This window comes from Oryctolagus cuniculus, chromosome 1 (genome assembly GCF_051225735.1).
Source record: "Oryctolagus cuniculus isolate XC-2025 breed Fujian yellow rabbit chromosome 1, ASM5122573v1, whole genome shotgun sequence".
Taxonomy (NCBI): Eukaryota; Metazoa; Chordata; class Mammalia; order Lagomorpha; family Leporidae; genus Oryctolagus; species Oryctolagus cuniculus.
Genome location: NC_142867.1, coordinates 195854815 through 195870973, shown reverse-complemented (window position 1 = coordinate 195870973; position 16159 = coordinate 195854815). Strand labels below are relative to the sequence as shown.

Genomic DNA, 16159 nt, shown 5'->3' with positions numbered 1-16159 from the left:
GCATGGGAGACCAGGAGGAAGCACCTGGCTCCTGGCTTTGGATCGGCACAGTGTGCTGGCCGTAGTGGCCATTTGGGGGGTGAACCAATGGAAGGAAGACCTTTCTCTCTGTCTCACTCTCTAATTCTGCATGTCAAAAAAAAAAAAAAAGACTGGATAAAATTGTGGGATATGTACACTATGGAATACTATATGGCAGTAAAAGAGGATGAAATCCAGCCCTTTGGGGCTGGCACTGTGGCACAGTGGGTTAATGCCCTGGCCTGAAGCACTGGAATCCCATATGGGTACCAGTTCTAGTCCTGGTAGCTCCTCTTCCCATCCAGCTCTCTGCTATGGCCTAGGAAAGCAGTAAAACATGGCCCAAATCCTTGGGCCCCTGCACCTGCGTGGGAGACCGGAAGAAGCTCCTGGTTCCTGGCTGCAGATTGGCACAGCTCTAGCTGTTGCAGACAATTGGGGAGTGAACCATCAGATGGAAGACCCCTCCCTCCCTCCCTCCCTCTCTCCCTCTCTCTCTCCATCTCCTCTCTCTGTGTAACTCTGACTTTCAAAATAAATAAATAAATCGTAAAAAAAAAAAAAAAAAAGAAATCCGGTCCTTTGTAACAAAATGGAGCAAGCTGGAAAACCTCATACTTAGTGAAATAACCCAGTCCCAAAGAGACAAATACCATATGTTCTCCCTGATTTGGGAGAATTAATAGCATGCCTAAAATGAAAGCTACAGAAGCACAATTGTCACTTTTAGAATCATTATCTTCAATAGTCCTTGACCTGACTGCCGAGGGATAGTTTACTGTTGTTACTTTTTACTGTGTATATCCTTTTTGTTTTGTTTTGTTTGTTTGTTTTTTCTGTTTTTTTTTTTTTTTCCTTTCTCTCTCCTTTCTCTTCTTCATACTCTATGCTAAACTCTCTATGTAACGAGTTAATCATATGTATTTTAAGGCAATTGGAAAAAGATCCCAGTTCAAAGTAAGAGGGGGAATAAGAGATGGAAGAGGTAGTCTATAACTGTAAAACAGTCTAGTTCTGCATACAGTCATACAGACTTACCTCTAGGAGTACAGCCTACGAACTTGTCATGGAGCTTCAAACCCATAAAAATCAATGGTATAAATGCCGTCTTCACTGTTAAAATGATCATATTGAATGTTAAAGGCAACATATAGATTAGTCTAAGTTTAAAAGGAATGATATAAATAACATCAGGTACCAGGTAAAAATAATAGAATTAAAAGGGAAGGAAAGACCAACATGGGAAGCAGTTCACACAGCAGACTCCTAGAATGACATTTGCTGTAAATAACACTCTGACCTCAAAATCAACCCTTAAGGCTTCCTGGTTGGGCTGAAAGGCCTGCAACAGCATTTCAGGCATGGAAAGCCAAGACTCTGTGACAAAAAAAATATCCTACATGGAGGATCTCTGTGAGACCTCAGAGGAAAGAAAGGGTCATCAAAGAATACACTCTTCACTGAAGGGAGGAGAGAACATCCACTTTCCTTATGGCTGTTTCCAAATACTGATGAAGTCTATGCTCACAAAAGGCTTCCATAGCCTTGGCAGTCCATGGCAAGAGCCTCAGATGATCACTGACGTAATAAAAAAGTGTTAACTATTAAAGGAACAACAGTAGTCACTGTGCACTTGCTCCCTATGTAGGACCTCTGTCCCTAATGAACTGTAATATGAGAATCATCTGCAAATTTTCTTCCCAAAGTGTACTCTATATGTTGTGTGTATATGTGGGTGCAAATTGCTGAAGTCCATACTTAGCATAGAGTTGGTCCTCTGTTTAAAGAAGTCATACTAAAAATGAACCATAATGAAGAAGGAGATGGGAGAGGGAGGGGGAGGTGGAATGGGAGCTGGGAAGAGGAGTATGGGGGAAAAGAACCACTATATTCCGAAAGAATTATCTATGAAAAAATGCATTCATCAAATAAAAACAAAAAAATGTAATCCATAGGAGCAAAACTGACACTCTGAGATGCAATGATTTTGAATGGCCCTTGCCTTGACTGTCTGGGAACAATGTTTTTCCTGTTTATTTGTTTGTTTTTGTTCTATACTTCCTTTTTTTTTTTCTTCATTCCAATTGGTGAACTCTCTAATTGGTGTAGGGTTAATCTTAAGAATATAAAAATTAACTGAAAATTGATCTCTGTAAAAAATAAGAATGGGAAAGAAGAGGGAGGAGGAAGAAAGTTGGGAGTGTGGGTAGGAGGGAGGTAAGGCAGGGAAAAAGCATCATGTTCCCAAATTTGTATATATTAAATGCATGAAATTGTATTCCTTAAACAAAATATAAAAAATTATGTGGGTAGCTTTGATGCATAAACTCTCTCTCAAATAACAGAACAGTCTTTTAAACAAGACTTGGGGATATTTTGCTCATTTTCATACAGGGAGTATGTTCTTGCCAGGGACTTTGGTTTTGACATGCTAATCATGTCAGCTTCATTTCATAAGGTATTTACTCACCCACCTTTTTATCCACCCATTTATCTACTCATCCATTCATTTATTCAACAAACATCTTCTCAAGGTTTATCTGCCAAATACTTCATAAATAATATAATGATGTGCTTGCAGGGAGTTTATCATTTATAAGAGGAGATAAGATGTAAGAATAAGTAACAATAATACACAATAAAGTATGACATGCTTACTGCTTCCTGGAAGCAGGGCCTGCATGGAGCACCTGTTTGCCCTTTGAATTGCTAACTAATTTCCTGCATGCTTTCTCTCCTGTGTTCAGCTGCACAACTTAAAATCATTCAGAATGAGACTGCTGGTGTTCCTTTCATGTTCTCTGGGGTTAAAAATCTCTCCCTGATGTACATGCACAATCCCAATAATATTTATGAGAGTTATGAGTGCCAGCAGGAGGCTCTGCCCCTGAAGCTGTTGGAAGGCATTTGAACAGCTTTTCAGTGAAGATTAATGGTTCCAGAAAAGGGAAAAAAATTTGGTCTGTCAGCTGGAAGTTAACTCGAAGGGATAAAATGGAAGGAAGCCAGTGAGGATACTCCAAAAGCTAGGAGGTGTTGGAGTAGTTTATGTTCTCACTGAAGCTTTGATGAATTACATGGATAATGCTACTGACAGGAAGTTGTCAATGTTTGTGGATAACAACAGAAAAAATAATGAGGGTTACTATTCCTGAATGCCAAGACATACCAACAATCTGTTTGTCCAAGAGGATAAGATTCAAATGCATTTCTCTGAAATAAATTCATTTAAAGGAAACTGTCCCGGGTAGAACTGTGTTGATGTAAGGGGGGTGCAAATTACACTTCCAATAAGGACTGAGGTTTTCAAACTTTATCTGATCACGCACAGGGTTCTGCAATGAGACTTTCACTCTCTCTGTGTTTCCGGTCTTTTCGGATTGAAAATCTAGATGGAAAAACAGACCAAAGAATGAAGGAGGGGAAGCCTCAGCACAGTTATTAGTTATTAGTTATTATTTATTCCTCTAATACATATTGTGTTTTGACTGTTTCTCAAAACACTATTGAGACTCATTTCACAATCTGATTTGTGCTGTTCGAGGAGTCTTAAATCTTTCTGCATCTGAGAAACCTATGCTTTCATCTATATAAAATTATGACAAGCCCTTTGATCCAATAAACAATTTGGTGCTCCATTCAAAAGGTTCCTCTTTCTCTCATTTCTGCAGTCTGGGACCTCAGACAGTTTGCTGCATTCCATTCAGGAGAAATTATCAGGAAATAAAAAAGCAGGGAGTCATTATCCTTACATTTAAAACAGGGGAGTGTACAACACCCCCCGATATCAGTGTAGGCTACCTAGGAAAGACCCTACCTGAGTCAGGATCTGTAGTCCAAGGTCCTCTTCCTCCATCCAGAACAAGCTGTCCCCCTACATCGCCCTGGAGAAAGGCAGTGTGTTAAAAGTTCCCTCATGGCTGGCGCCGCGGCTCACTAGGCTAATCTTCCGCCTTGCGGCGCCAGCACACTGGGTTCTAGTCCCGGTCGGGGCGCCGGATTCTGTCCCGGTTGCCCCTCTTCCAGGCCAGCTCTCTGCTGTGGCCAGGAAGTGCAGTGGAGGATGGCCCAAGTGCTTGGGCCCTGCACCCCATGGGAGACCAGGAGGAGCACCTGGCTCCTGCCATCGGATCAGCGCGGTGCGCTGGCCGTGGCGGCCATTGGAGGGTGAACCAACGGCAAAAGGAAGACCTTTCTCTCTGTCTCTCTCTCTCTCTCACTGTCCACTCTGCCTGTCAAAAAAAAAAAAAGTTCCCTCATGCATTCTCACTTTCATTTCATGAAGCATATTGAAGTTAATGCACTTAAGAAGAGGGGTAAGAAATATTGATAGGCTTAGGATATCAATGTAATGTAAGAAACTCCCTGTACTTGAGAGGATTCTATTCTTGGGGTTTTAGATTTGGGCAATGCCAAGTTTTGAGTGACTGAAATTCCTCCTATTTCAACAGGAAGTTACTATGAAATGGAAGAAGGTTAGGAATCATTCTGTAAGCATAACATTTAAGTAATCATATCAAAAAGAATTTGTGGCCAGCGCTGCGGCTCAATTGGCTAATCCTCTGCCTGCGGCACCGGCACCCCGGGTTCTAGTCCTGGTCGGGGCGCCGGATTCTGTCCCGGTCGCTCCTCTTCCTGTCCAGCTCTCTCTGTGGCCTGGGAGTGCAGTGGAGGATGGCCCAGGTCCTTGGGCCCTGCACCTGCATGGGAGACCAGGAGAAGCACCTGGCTCCTGGCTTCGGATCAGCGCGGTGCGCTGGCCGCAGTGGCCATTGAGGGGTGAACCAATGGAAAAGGAAGACCTTTCTCTCTGTCTCTCTCTCTAACTCTGTTAAAAAAAAAAAAAGAATTTGTAGCCCAGCTAACAATATTGTACTTAAAAAAATTTACAAACATTGTCTCATTTAATTTTCACAATAACTTTAGTGGTTAATTATTATTTCAATAATACACAATTTATAGGGTTAAGAATTAGGTGATTTGTTAAGTCATGCAGATTTTAATTGGGTCAGAATTCATATCTATAGTAGCTCTGAAGACAGATCATCTTCCTTCTACCCTTCCACAACTTTTGGGGCTAATATAATCCCATACAAATCCTGCTTTATGAAAAACAAAAGGGGGGGTGCTGGCGCCGTGGCTCGTTTGGTTAATCCTCCACCTGCGGTGCCAGCATCCTATATGGGTGCCGGGTTCTAGTCTCAGCAGCTGCTCCTCTTCCAGTCTGGCTCTCTGCTGTGGCCCAGGAGGGCAGTAGAGGATGGCCCAAGTGCTTGGGCCCCTGCACCCACATGGGAGAACAGGAGGAAGCACCTGGCTCCTGGCTTCGGATCTGCGCAGTACTGGCTGTAGCGGCCATTTGGGGAGTGAACCAACGGAAGGAAGACCTTTCTCTCTGTCTCTTTCTCTCACTGTCTATAACTCTACCTGTCAAATAAATAAAAAAAAATCTTGAAAAAAAAACAAAAAAGGAGGGGGGAATGTTAGTAAAATGGTGCAGTATTATCTATGGCTCAATGTACACCCCAGACACCATCTAGCCCCCCCCCTCCCCCGCCATGGCTGGAAGCCAGGTGACCCCATGGCCCAACCACTGGTGTCAGTTCCACCCCCACCCTAATGGGATTCCCTGCTCCTACTTCCCTGCCCGCCCCCTAGCAAAGGTTTAAGATGACCTGTTCCTGAACACGTGGCTCTCTCAATCTCTCTCTTATGCTGTCCTTCTCCGTCTTTTCCTTCTTCACCCCTTCCCTTCAGTCTGTCGGGTTTCCCCCAAAAAACCCTTTCCCTTAAAAAAAAAAGAATTCACTTCTGTGACAATTTAATTAGATTATATTGCCTCCTCAGTGCAGCTCATTCTGTCTTAAAAATTAAAGCAAAGCTGTGTCATCTAAGAATATTGTTAAATATACTTTAACATCTAGATTTTGCTATTTGTTGTTTGAACAATAGCCCAAGGCAGGATTATTCACTCACAAATATTTTTGGAGAATGGAAGGAATTATAGGGAGTACCAGGCATGCATTCATGCATTGCCTCAGGTACAATTCTTTCCCCCCTCAGGGGTCATTTATACCCTGAGGTTCATATATATATATATATATATATAAGCTTATATATATATATACACACACACACACACACACACACATAGATATGTGTGTGTATTCATTTATATGTATATACATCTATAAGCATATACATGAAACTGAGTGCATATTACAGAACAACTAAAACCCTTACAGTAAAAATTCATGGCAAATAATAGGCCAAAGAGTTGTAATGGAGTAAATTGACTGCAAAATGAGCTAACAAGAATGCTTAATTTTGCATTTTGGCAGTGTTTTAAATTCCTTTTTTATTCAATTTAGTCTTGCTCTACATTTTATTTGAACATTTTTGGCTACATTTACTGCTCCACACTTGAGAGGTTTGCTGATTTTAGCTTCATGCCTCTCCTCAACTTACACCAAAATTTAGTTGTTAAATTCCCTTGGTGCATTGAAATTGTAGGTATTAATATTTCAGCATCATTTCCAAAGTAAATAAGTTTTTCCTGATTTTAGAAGACCATGCACTGGGAAATGCTCAGTGATTCCATTCTCCTAAACCTGTTTAAAACTTACCTGTGAAGAGCAGCAAAGTGCTCCACTGGGTTGTATCTGAATTGCCATCCACATGCTCATCACAAGGTTTGGATCTGACCCAGGCTGTCACAAAGTGTTACTTAAAGTTCTGTCTGGCTTCCTCTCAGTGGTTGGCCAACTTTTGGGAATAGTATGCCTACTCTTCATCTGAGAGATGACATTTAAAATATACTATTTCTCAGAAATACACTTCAATACCCAGAAGATATTTTTATGGATGAAGACCTTCCCAGCTGGGCTATGAAACTGCTTGCTTTAACACAGGTTTTTCCTTTTCCGGCAGTTGCTTCACCTTTTCCTAGCCAGAGCTCATTTCACACATTTCTTTCAACATCATAATTAAATCTACTTCCATGTTTACTCACAAATTCTTTCTGGTTTTGTTTCTTCTACCAGCCTGCATTTATTGTGGCCAAAAACCCTGGTTATCTTAGATAAGTAGTATATATCAGCTGGATGATAGAAATATTTTTTAAAAATTTTGTGTTGGCAAGGATGTGGGAAAATGAATGCTGTATACTGTTCTGATGGGAATGCATATAAGCATGGATTTTATGGAGGGAAACTGGAAATGTCTGACAAAATCCTTAAAACAGATTCTTTGTAAATTCTAGGAATCTATCCTATGAAAATCACCTGCCATTTGATAAAAAAAATTTGAAAAGCATTCATCGCAACATATTTGTAATAGTTAAAAATCTACAGCAATCCAAATGTCTAATAATATGCTAACATGTGGTTATTAAAAGTGATAGTTTTGGCAGTATTTTTCAGAATGTTAATGATGTTGTAAAAACTAGAAATATGGACATAATTGGCTAATTTTGAATTTACATAAAAAATTACATGCAAGTTATATATCATTTGGAGAAAGTTGAGACTAAATATTTAAAGAGGTAATCTTGAGTGGTAACAAATATATGAATTTAATGGTGTTTTTTGTTTTCCTGTGCTTCCTCCTCCTCCAAAATTTCAACAAGTATGAGATATTTCATAATTAGTTAAATGTGTTATATTTAAAAATAACTTTATTAGAACAGTGATCTGGGGCCAGCGCCGTGGCTCACTTGGTTAATCCTCCGCCAATGGCACTGGTATCCCATATGGGCGCCGGGTTCTAGTCCCGGTTGCTCCTTTCAGTCCAGCTCTCTGCTGTGGCCCGGGAGGGTAGTGGAGGATGGCCCAGGTGCTTGGGTCCATAGTGGCCATTTGGGGAGTGAACCAAAAGAAGGAAGACCTTTCTCTCTGTCTCTCTCTCCCTCTCTCTCACACTGTCTATAACTCTACCTGTCAAAAACAAAACAAAACAAAACAGTGATCTAACATTACTTCACAGAAAATACTTCTTCCAGGCTGAATGAACTTTGAGTAATGATAGTTACAATGTACAAAGCAAACTTGGGATTTAAAAATTGCTTTGATCTACAGGGCACTCAACAGTAGCACATCCAACAGAATAAGCATTCATTGAAGAACCAGGGGGCCAGCACTGTGGCATAGCAGCTTAAACTGCCACCTGTGACGCCAGTATCCCACATGGGTGCCTGTTAGTGTCCCAGCTGCTCCTTCCCATCCAACTCCCTGCTATTGTGCCTGGGAAAGCAGCCCAAGTCCTCAGGCCCCTGCACCCACGTGGGAGACTGGAAGAAACTCCTGGTTTCCGCCTGGCACAGACTGGCATTGCAGCCGTTTGGGGAGTGAACCAGCGGTTGGAAGGTATCTCTCTCTCTCTTTAAAAACTCTGCCTTTCAAATAAATAAGTAAATCTTAAAGAAAGAAAAAAGAAAACCCTCATGAAGTTCATGCATCTTTGCTCCTCCTGCAGAGTAAACTAATTATATTTATGGTTACAAACGATCAGCCTATAGACGTCGATAGATTTTTCTGCCACCGCACAGAGTTTATTTGCAAGTCTGTGTAACACACTTCTGGGAACCTGCCCCGCTGAGGGCAAGCGGGGCCTTTTCCCTCAAGCATGTTATTGACGTGGAAATAAACACAATTACAAGTGAAACTTACAAATTGTTGACAAATAACTGTTTACCTCCCATGTTCACGGTCAGCATCAGCGGGGGAGAGCGGCCTTTTCCTAGTCAGCCGTGGTCGGTGGTCAGGGGTCCTGTGCCACCGGGCTCCTTCCCAGCCCCCAGGGCACAGCAAGTCCTCCCTGTGGCTTCCTTGAGGCGGAAACACTGGAAAGCTGGCTACTTCGGGCCCTGTTCCAGAGACGCAGTTGTACTTGGATTAACCTAGAGGGTCTGCACACTCCTCTTCCTCAGCCTGCGGGCTTTGGGGCCTTTCACGAAGGCCCAGCCCCAGCCCATGACGGCAGAGGGGGAGCAGGAGTTCTTCTTCCGCAGGAAGTACCGGGCGGGCTGCAGCACCGCTTGTGCTCGCGGGTAGCGGTAGGCGAGATGCTTCCGTAGCCCCAGCAGAGCTGCGGAAAACCGCGGTGCCTGCCGGGAAATGTTCTTACCACGCCTGCGCCGCTGCTGCCCTGTTGTGGGAACTTGACTCAAGGGCACGGAAATGGTTTTTCCACCTGCCCAATGAGGTCTGCCTCTCCTAAGATGAGCTCAAGTCTAAAGTCATACACAGCCAGGCCAGAGGTAAGGCCCGAGGGAGGTGATGCAATGATAATAAACTAGATTGCAGCACCCACGGCTGTGGGACGTTTTCTAAGGAAAAGTTGGATAAGATTTGCTGGCTTGGCTGAGGCAGTAGAGACAAATGTGGTCGGGGCGGAGGTAGCGACCTTTATTTGTTTGAAGCCTGCTCTCCCAGACAGGGTCTTCCCGCCAAGGAAGGCAGAGCTGGCCAACTCATTAAAGGCTTCAGCTGGGAAGGAAATCATCTGGTGTTTTGGAATTAAGTGCCTGTTCCTTGGGTCAGTGGTTCAGAACTAGTTGGACCCAGAGTTACTGTACTAAGGACACAGAGTTCTGGCAACAATTGAAAACATATTAAGATTTTTCCACTTTCCTGTTCTCATGTTCACCTGTGAGCGTGACGGATATACACTGTAACCCGAGGCCTGTGATGGATAATCATGTACAGGTTATTTCTCTTAATAACTATCTCCTTGTTCACTTCTTGCTATTTTTCTGCCAACCTTACTTGCCAGAGATTATCTGTTGGCTTTCTGCCCTTCCGCCCTCCAGTGCCAGGTGTTGTGCATGCTAACTGCGGCCGTGGGGAGCCAAGGTGCACATCTGCCAAGCTTAGGAGAGATGTCTAGGGATGTGCAGATAAGGAAGAAGGCCATGCAGGGAGGGGTCCTCTATGCAGCAGGGCTAGGTACCCTGGCCACATGATGCGGCCTGTGCTGGTCTTACTTAAGGAATAAAAATCTGGAGAAAAAAGGTTTTGATACTCCTTCATTTTCTTTCTTACAAATAGATTAATTAGTGAGACATGAAACATACTGACTGAAAATCACCACTTTGGGTGGCTCTATGAATGCATTCTCTTAATTTGTGAAACCTGTGTTTCCAAAAACTAAGTCATGTTTTGTGGTCAATAATGCTTAGAAACAGTTGAATGAATTAGAATCTGTTTTGTTTCTTCCTGATTAAAAAGCTTATTTCTGGCAATGACCAGTTTGATTATGTCCAGAGAAAAATTAACGCCTATTTTACCTTGACAATGTTCCAACTTACAGATCCTGCTATAATATATAGTTCTCATTGATGAGAAAGATTCAAAATTTAATGATTTATCTGTAGATTATTGCTTGGTTGATACAAAGCTATTTTGGAGGTATTTTTTGAAATAATGCAAACAGGGGGAAAATTAGGCTGTTGTATATGATCTAATAAGAACAGAATGATAGATTAAACAAGAATTGCTTTCCCAGAGTGATTATTAAATATTTATGCAGGACAAAGAAAGCAAGCATGATAGGGATGGGTTTTGGCAAGTTATCAGCATGCTTTATCTCTAATGCACTTTACAAAAATAAGCTAATTAATCCTCCCACCCTCTACATAAAAAAGTTAAAAGAATTACCCCTTCCTTCCTTTATTTTTAGTTCAGCTACTTAGTTTTATTTAAATAACTTTTAATTTGAATGTGATGTCTTCCTTAGTGATAGATTCACCATTGCCCCCTGGGAGACCCATCTGATGAAGTGGAAACTCAAGAGAAGTCAACTCTAGCCAGCCAATCACAGCTGTAGAACCTGTGTACAGCTCTGAATTTTAGATGAACTGGTGCTTCTCAGAGAACCATGGCTATCGATAAATAAACAATTCCCAGAATATTTCTCATTGAGTAGAAAGTCAAAAGTTAAATTCAATAAAAATGATTTAGTTAAACCATTCAGTATCTACCTGCTGATAGCCTGCCTTGTAGCTACACAAACTTCCTGGCTAATTTATCGTCTTAGTCTTAATGTAGTCCTTCATACTCTTCTTATCTCTTGTTTCCACCTTGCCCCTTCCCTGTTTTTTCTTTTTGTAAAGGTGGGATTAACAGCTGAAGAGGTAAGCCATCATTGCCTCTTTTAAAAGACATAGGGAGAGAAAGAACATTCTCAGAAAACCTCTTCAGTCCTAATGGATTGACCACAGAAATGTCAAGCCTACTTGACTTCCAAATCAATCTCTAATCTTTGGAAAAAGCAGATCTGATAATACTATCCTTTCAAGGGTGTTCTCTAGGTTTTTTTTTTTTTCTTTTTATTTGACAGGCAGAGTTAGACAGTGAGAGAGAGAGACAGAGAGAAAGGTCTTCCTTCCGTTGGTTCACCCCCCAAAAGGCCGCTATGGCCGGCACGCTGTGTTGATCCGAAGCCAGGAGCCAGGTGTTTCCTCCTGGTCTCCCACATGGTTGCAGGGGCTCAAGCACTTGGGCCATCCTCCACTGCCTTCCCGGGCCACAGCAGAGAGCTGGACTGGAAGAGGAGTAACCGGGACTAGAACCCGGTGCCCATATGGGATGCCGGCAGCACAGGCGGAGGATTTACCAAGTGAGCCACGGCGCCGGCCCCTCTCTAGGGTTTTCATAATATAGTTCAACCTTCCTAGCTTAGGAACAAAAAAATCCATTCTAAATCCCTTGATTTATTTTATATTTTTATATTTAAAGTTAAAAATCCCAAGAAACCCAAGCCAAACTCTCCCAATATACAAACATTTTCAGAATGTCATCCACCTTTCTAAATACCATTGTCCAGGGTCCGTGTTGTGGCATAATGGGTTAAGCTGCTGCCTGCAATGCCAGCATCCCATATGGGTTCTGGCTTGAGTCTGGCTGCTCCACTTCCAATCCAGCTCTCTGCTAATGTGCCTGGGCAAGTGGTGAAGGATGGCCCAAGTGCTTGGCCCCTGTACCCACATGGGAGGCCTGTATGAAGCTCCTGGCTCCTGGCTCCTAGCTTTGGCCTGGCCTAGCCCAGTCACTGTGGACATTTGGGGAGCAAACCAATGGGTTGAAGACCTTTCTCTCTCTCTCTCACTCTCTCTCTTTTAACTCTGCCTTTCAAATAAAAGCCATTGTCCTCTGGTTCTTAGTTTCCACTCTGTTCCTCAGCCACGAAGAATGACTTGAGACTCTAAAGTTTCTCTTGCTGTTTAATATTTCTATAACTGTGTTAATCCTCTTTTGCTGCTTGGGATATTCTTCCCAACCTGCTCTTTTCTCAATGTTCAACACACCTCAATGACATGCTTTCTGAGGTCTCTGTAAATGAATGTTTATTCCCTCTGTTCACTCTAGATTCACACTCTATATACTTCTACATTGCACCTGGAACACATTTTTTGAGTTGTTTTACTACCTTGCAAACTATGAGGGCCGAGATGATGTTCGTGAATCCTTGGGGTCTAACACTGGCCTTTAGACATGGTGCTTAGTAAATGCTGGCTGATCAGATAAATAAATGAGCCTTCTACAAAAAATTGGAATTTTCTATACTTAAGAACTTAAGTCATGTTCTCCCTTCTTTCCCTCCACCTTTTCCAATCCAGGCTTCAGAATGGTGAAAAGAAGCTTGTGGCTCCTTTTGACTCTTGTGGTTGAAGGACAAACTATCCTACACAGCCTGCACAGTGGAAGAATGTAAATAAAAATGTGAAAAGAAAGGGAAGATTGATGCAAGGTGATTAGAAATAGGCAAGGGTTGTCTCTCCTATGAGGTCCTCCCTAACAAGATCAAATAGATTTGATCATGTCTGCCTCGGCGCCACCATTGCACTTAAGCCTGTCCTTGTGGGAGGAGCCAGTGCCAGCAACAGTAGGAGCAAATCCAGGAAGAAGGAATGAAATACCTGCCATGTGTTCTAGCATTTTTGCTGGTTGATAGAGCATTTGAGGGGAAGGAGAAATGGCAGCAGGCAATAAACCTTTGTCTCAAAATTTTGAGGCACTTGGAAGCAGTGTTTGAAGCAAAGTTCTCAAGCCCTGCAATACATGAAATATTGGTATGGTTCAGGAGATGAGGTTCAGTGTCCAGAGTCCCAATTCTTGCCAGGGCCCAATGTAGGACACAGTTCTGGAAGTGACCTAAATTTCTATCCCAGGCTCTTGCCTTTTACCTAGAGAAACATTCTAAGTACAGGCACACACATGTTGAGTAATGTGATAAAGTTTATTTATAAAAAGTGAGGAAAGCACACACGCACACATGGGCATTGCTTAGGGAAAGTGGGCCAGGAAAGGTAAAGAGAGAGATTTTCATACCCTGCTCCGTCTGGGTCCACATGGAGAGGAGAGTACACTTCCCTTTACCGGGCTTCCTATGAGCTTAGAAAGAGAAGTGTTTACATGGTACTGCCCCCATGTCCCAGGTAAGGGGAAACACTTCCTGGGGAAGGGGCCATCTGATTGAAAGGTGAGTGAATAAGATTACATGGAGTAGGGGAGGTGTGGCTTCCAGCTCATTAACTTAATATAGCTAATTGCCTTATTCCATAGCAGAAGGACTAAGTCAAAGATTTCTGAGACAGTCCAAGATAAAGGGAGATCTAGTTATGTCTTGCTCCAGGAGTTTACTTTTTCCTGGAAAGATTTCAAATCTCCTTAAATGCTTTAGTTCTTTTCTTTTCTTTTTTTTCTTTTTTCTTTTTTTTGACAGGCAGAGTTAGACAGTGAGAGAGAGAGAGACAGAGAAAGGTCTTCCTTTTCCATTGGTTCACCACCCTCCCCACCCAAGTGGCCACTGCAGCCGGCGCACTGCACAGATCTGAAGCCAGGGGCCAGGTGTTTCCTCCTGGTCTCCCATGTGGGTGCAGGGCCCAAGCACTTGGACCATCCTCCACTGCCTTCCCGGGCCACAGCAGAGAGCTGGACTGGAAGAGGAGCAGCCGGGACAGAATCCGGTGCTCCATCCTGGACTAGAACCCGGGGTGCCGGTGCCTCAGGCAGAGGATTAGACTAGTGAGCCATGGTGCCAGCCCTTTAGTTCTTTTTAAGATGCAAACCACCCCAAAGATTTCAAATTTTCTGTTAAGAGTAAGGTGGGAAGAACACCTGGCAGGATTCCGAACAATTCAGATTGCTTGTTCTAAACCAAAAAAGGAGAGGACCAGTTCTGTTTATGTTTTTTGGGTGGCGGTCAAGAGAGGTATTTGGAGATTATGAAATTGATGGAAAAATATTTCCATATTATCTCCTAAATAAGAATAACACTAACAATGTGCCAGAAAATGTGCCAATTGTTCCATAAACATTATTTCATCTCTATGAGGACATTTCTGGCAGGTTTTATCCCTTCAGTTCAAAGAATAAAGAAGCTGAAGCTTAGAGATGTAGTTAAATCTGGATTCTGTTGACTTGACCAGGTCAAAAAGCTGGTAGCCGACAGAGTCAGACTGGAACTCAAGAGGATCTTCCTCTAAAACCCATGCTGCTAACCATTGATTTAGCTACCTTAAAAAAAAAAAAAGGTGTGATGGTTAAGGCTGTTTAAAGGGATACGAATTGGGAAGGAATAAGTCAAACTATCCCTCTTTGCAGATGATATGATTCTTTATTTAGGAGATCCAAAGAACTCTACTAAGAGACTATTGGAACTCATAGAAGAGTTTGGCAAAGTAGCAGGATATAAAATCAATGCACAGAAATCAACAGCCTTTGTATACACAGGCAATGCCACGACTGAGGAAGAACTTCTAAGATCAATCGCATTCACAATAGCTACAAAAACAATCAGATACCTTGGAATAAACTTAACCAAGGACGTTAAGAATCTCTACGATGAAAATTACAAAACCTTAAAGAAAGAAATAGAAGAGGATACCAAGAAATGGAAAAATCTTCCATGCTCATGGATTGGAAGAATCAATATCATCAAAATGTCCATTCTCCCAAAAGCAATTTATAGATTCAATGCAATACCAATCAAAATACCGAAGACATTCTTCTCAGACCTGGAAAAAATGCTGAAATTCATATGGAGACACAGGAGACCTCGAATAGCTAAAGCAATCTTGTACAACAAAAACAAAGCCAGAGGCATCACAATACCAGATTTCAGGACATAGTACAGGGCAGTTGTTATCAAAACAGCATGGTACTGGTACAGAAACAGATGGATAGACCAATGGAACAGAATAGAAACACCAGAAATCAATCCAAACATCTACAGCCAACTCATATTTGATCAAGGATCCAAAACCAATCCCTGGAGTAAGGACAGTCTGTTCAATAAATGGTGCTGGGAAAATTGGATTTCCACGTGCAGAAGCATGAAGCAAGACCCCTACCTTACACCTTACACAAAAATTCACTCAACATGGATTAAAGACTTAAATCTATGACCTGACACCAGCAAATTATTAGAGAACATTGGAGAAACTCTGCAAGATATAGGTACTGGCAAAGACTTCTTGGAAAAGACCCTGAAAGCACAGGCAGTCAAAGCCAAAATTAACATTTGGGATTGCATCAAATTGAGAAGTTTCTGTACTGCAAAAGAAAGTGTCAGGAGAGTGAAGAGGCAACCGACAGAATGGGAAAAAATATTCGCAAACTATGCAACTGATAAAGGGTTGATCACCAGAATCTACAAAGAAATCAAGAAACTCCACAACATCAAAACCAACAACCCACTTAAGAGATGGGCCAAGGACCTCAATAGACATTTTTCAAAAGAGGAAATCCAAATGGCCAACAGGCACATGAAAAAATGTTCAAGATCACTAGCAATTAGGGAAATGCAAATCAAAACCACAATGAGGTTTCACCTCACCCCGGTTAGAATGGCTCACATTCAGAAATCTACCAACAACAGATGCTGGCGAGGATGTGGGGAAAAAGGGACACTAACCCACTATTGGTAGGAATGCAAATTGGTTAAGCCACTATGGAAGTCAGTCTGGAGATTCCTCAGAAACCTGAATAGAACCCTACCATTCAACCCAGCCATCCCACTCCTTGGAATTTACCCAAAGGAAATGAAATTGGCAAATAAACAAGCTGTCTGCACATTAATGAAAAATTGCAGCTCAATTCACAATAGCTAAGACCTGGAACCAACCCAAATGCCCATC

General features: G+C 42.3%; 2 long non-coding RNA genes across 3 annotated transcripts in view; one reads left to right on the top strand and one right to left on the bottom strand.

The window, feature by feature from the left end:
- Positions 1-9126, bottom strand: part of LOC138844500 (uncharacterized) — a 34838-nt gene extending 25712 nt beyond the window's left edge. Inside the window, exon 1 of one of the 2 annotated variants that reach the window (XR_011380377.2) lies at positions 8713-9126. This is a non-coding gene — a long non-coding RNA (uncharacterized LOC138844500). The remainder of the gene's footprint in view (positions 1-8712) is intronic. The other variant, XR_016224188.1, reaches the window with a different exon arrangement.
- Positions 9127-9142: 16 nt separating this feature from the next.
- On the top strand, positions 9143-15707 carry LOC127490775 (uncharacterized). Its single transcript, XR_007919197.3, has 2 exons — positions 9143-9277; positions 12638-15707. It is a non-coding gene; the product is annotated as an uncharacterized LOC127490775 (long non-coding RNA).
- Positions 15708-16159: the final 452 nt, after the last annotated feature.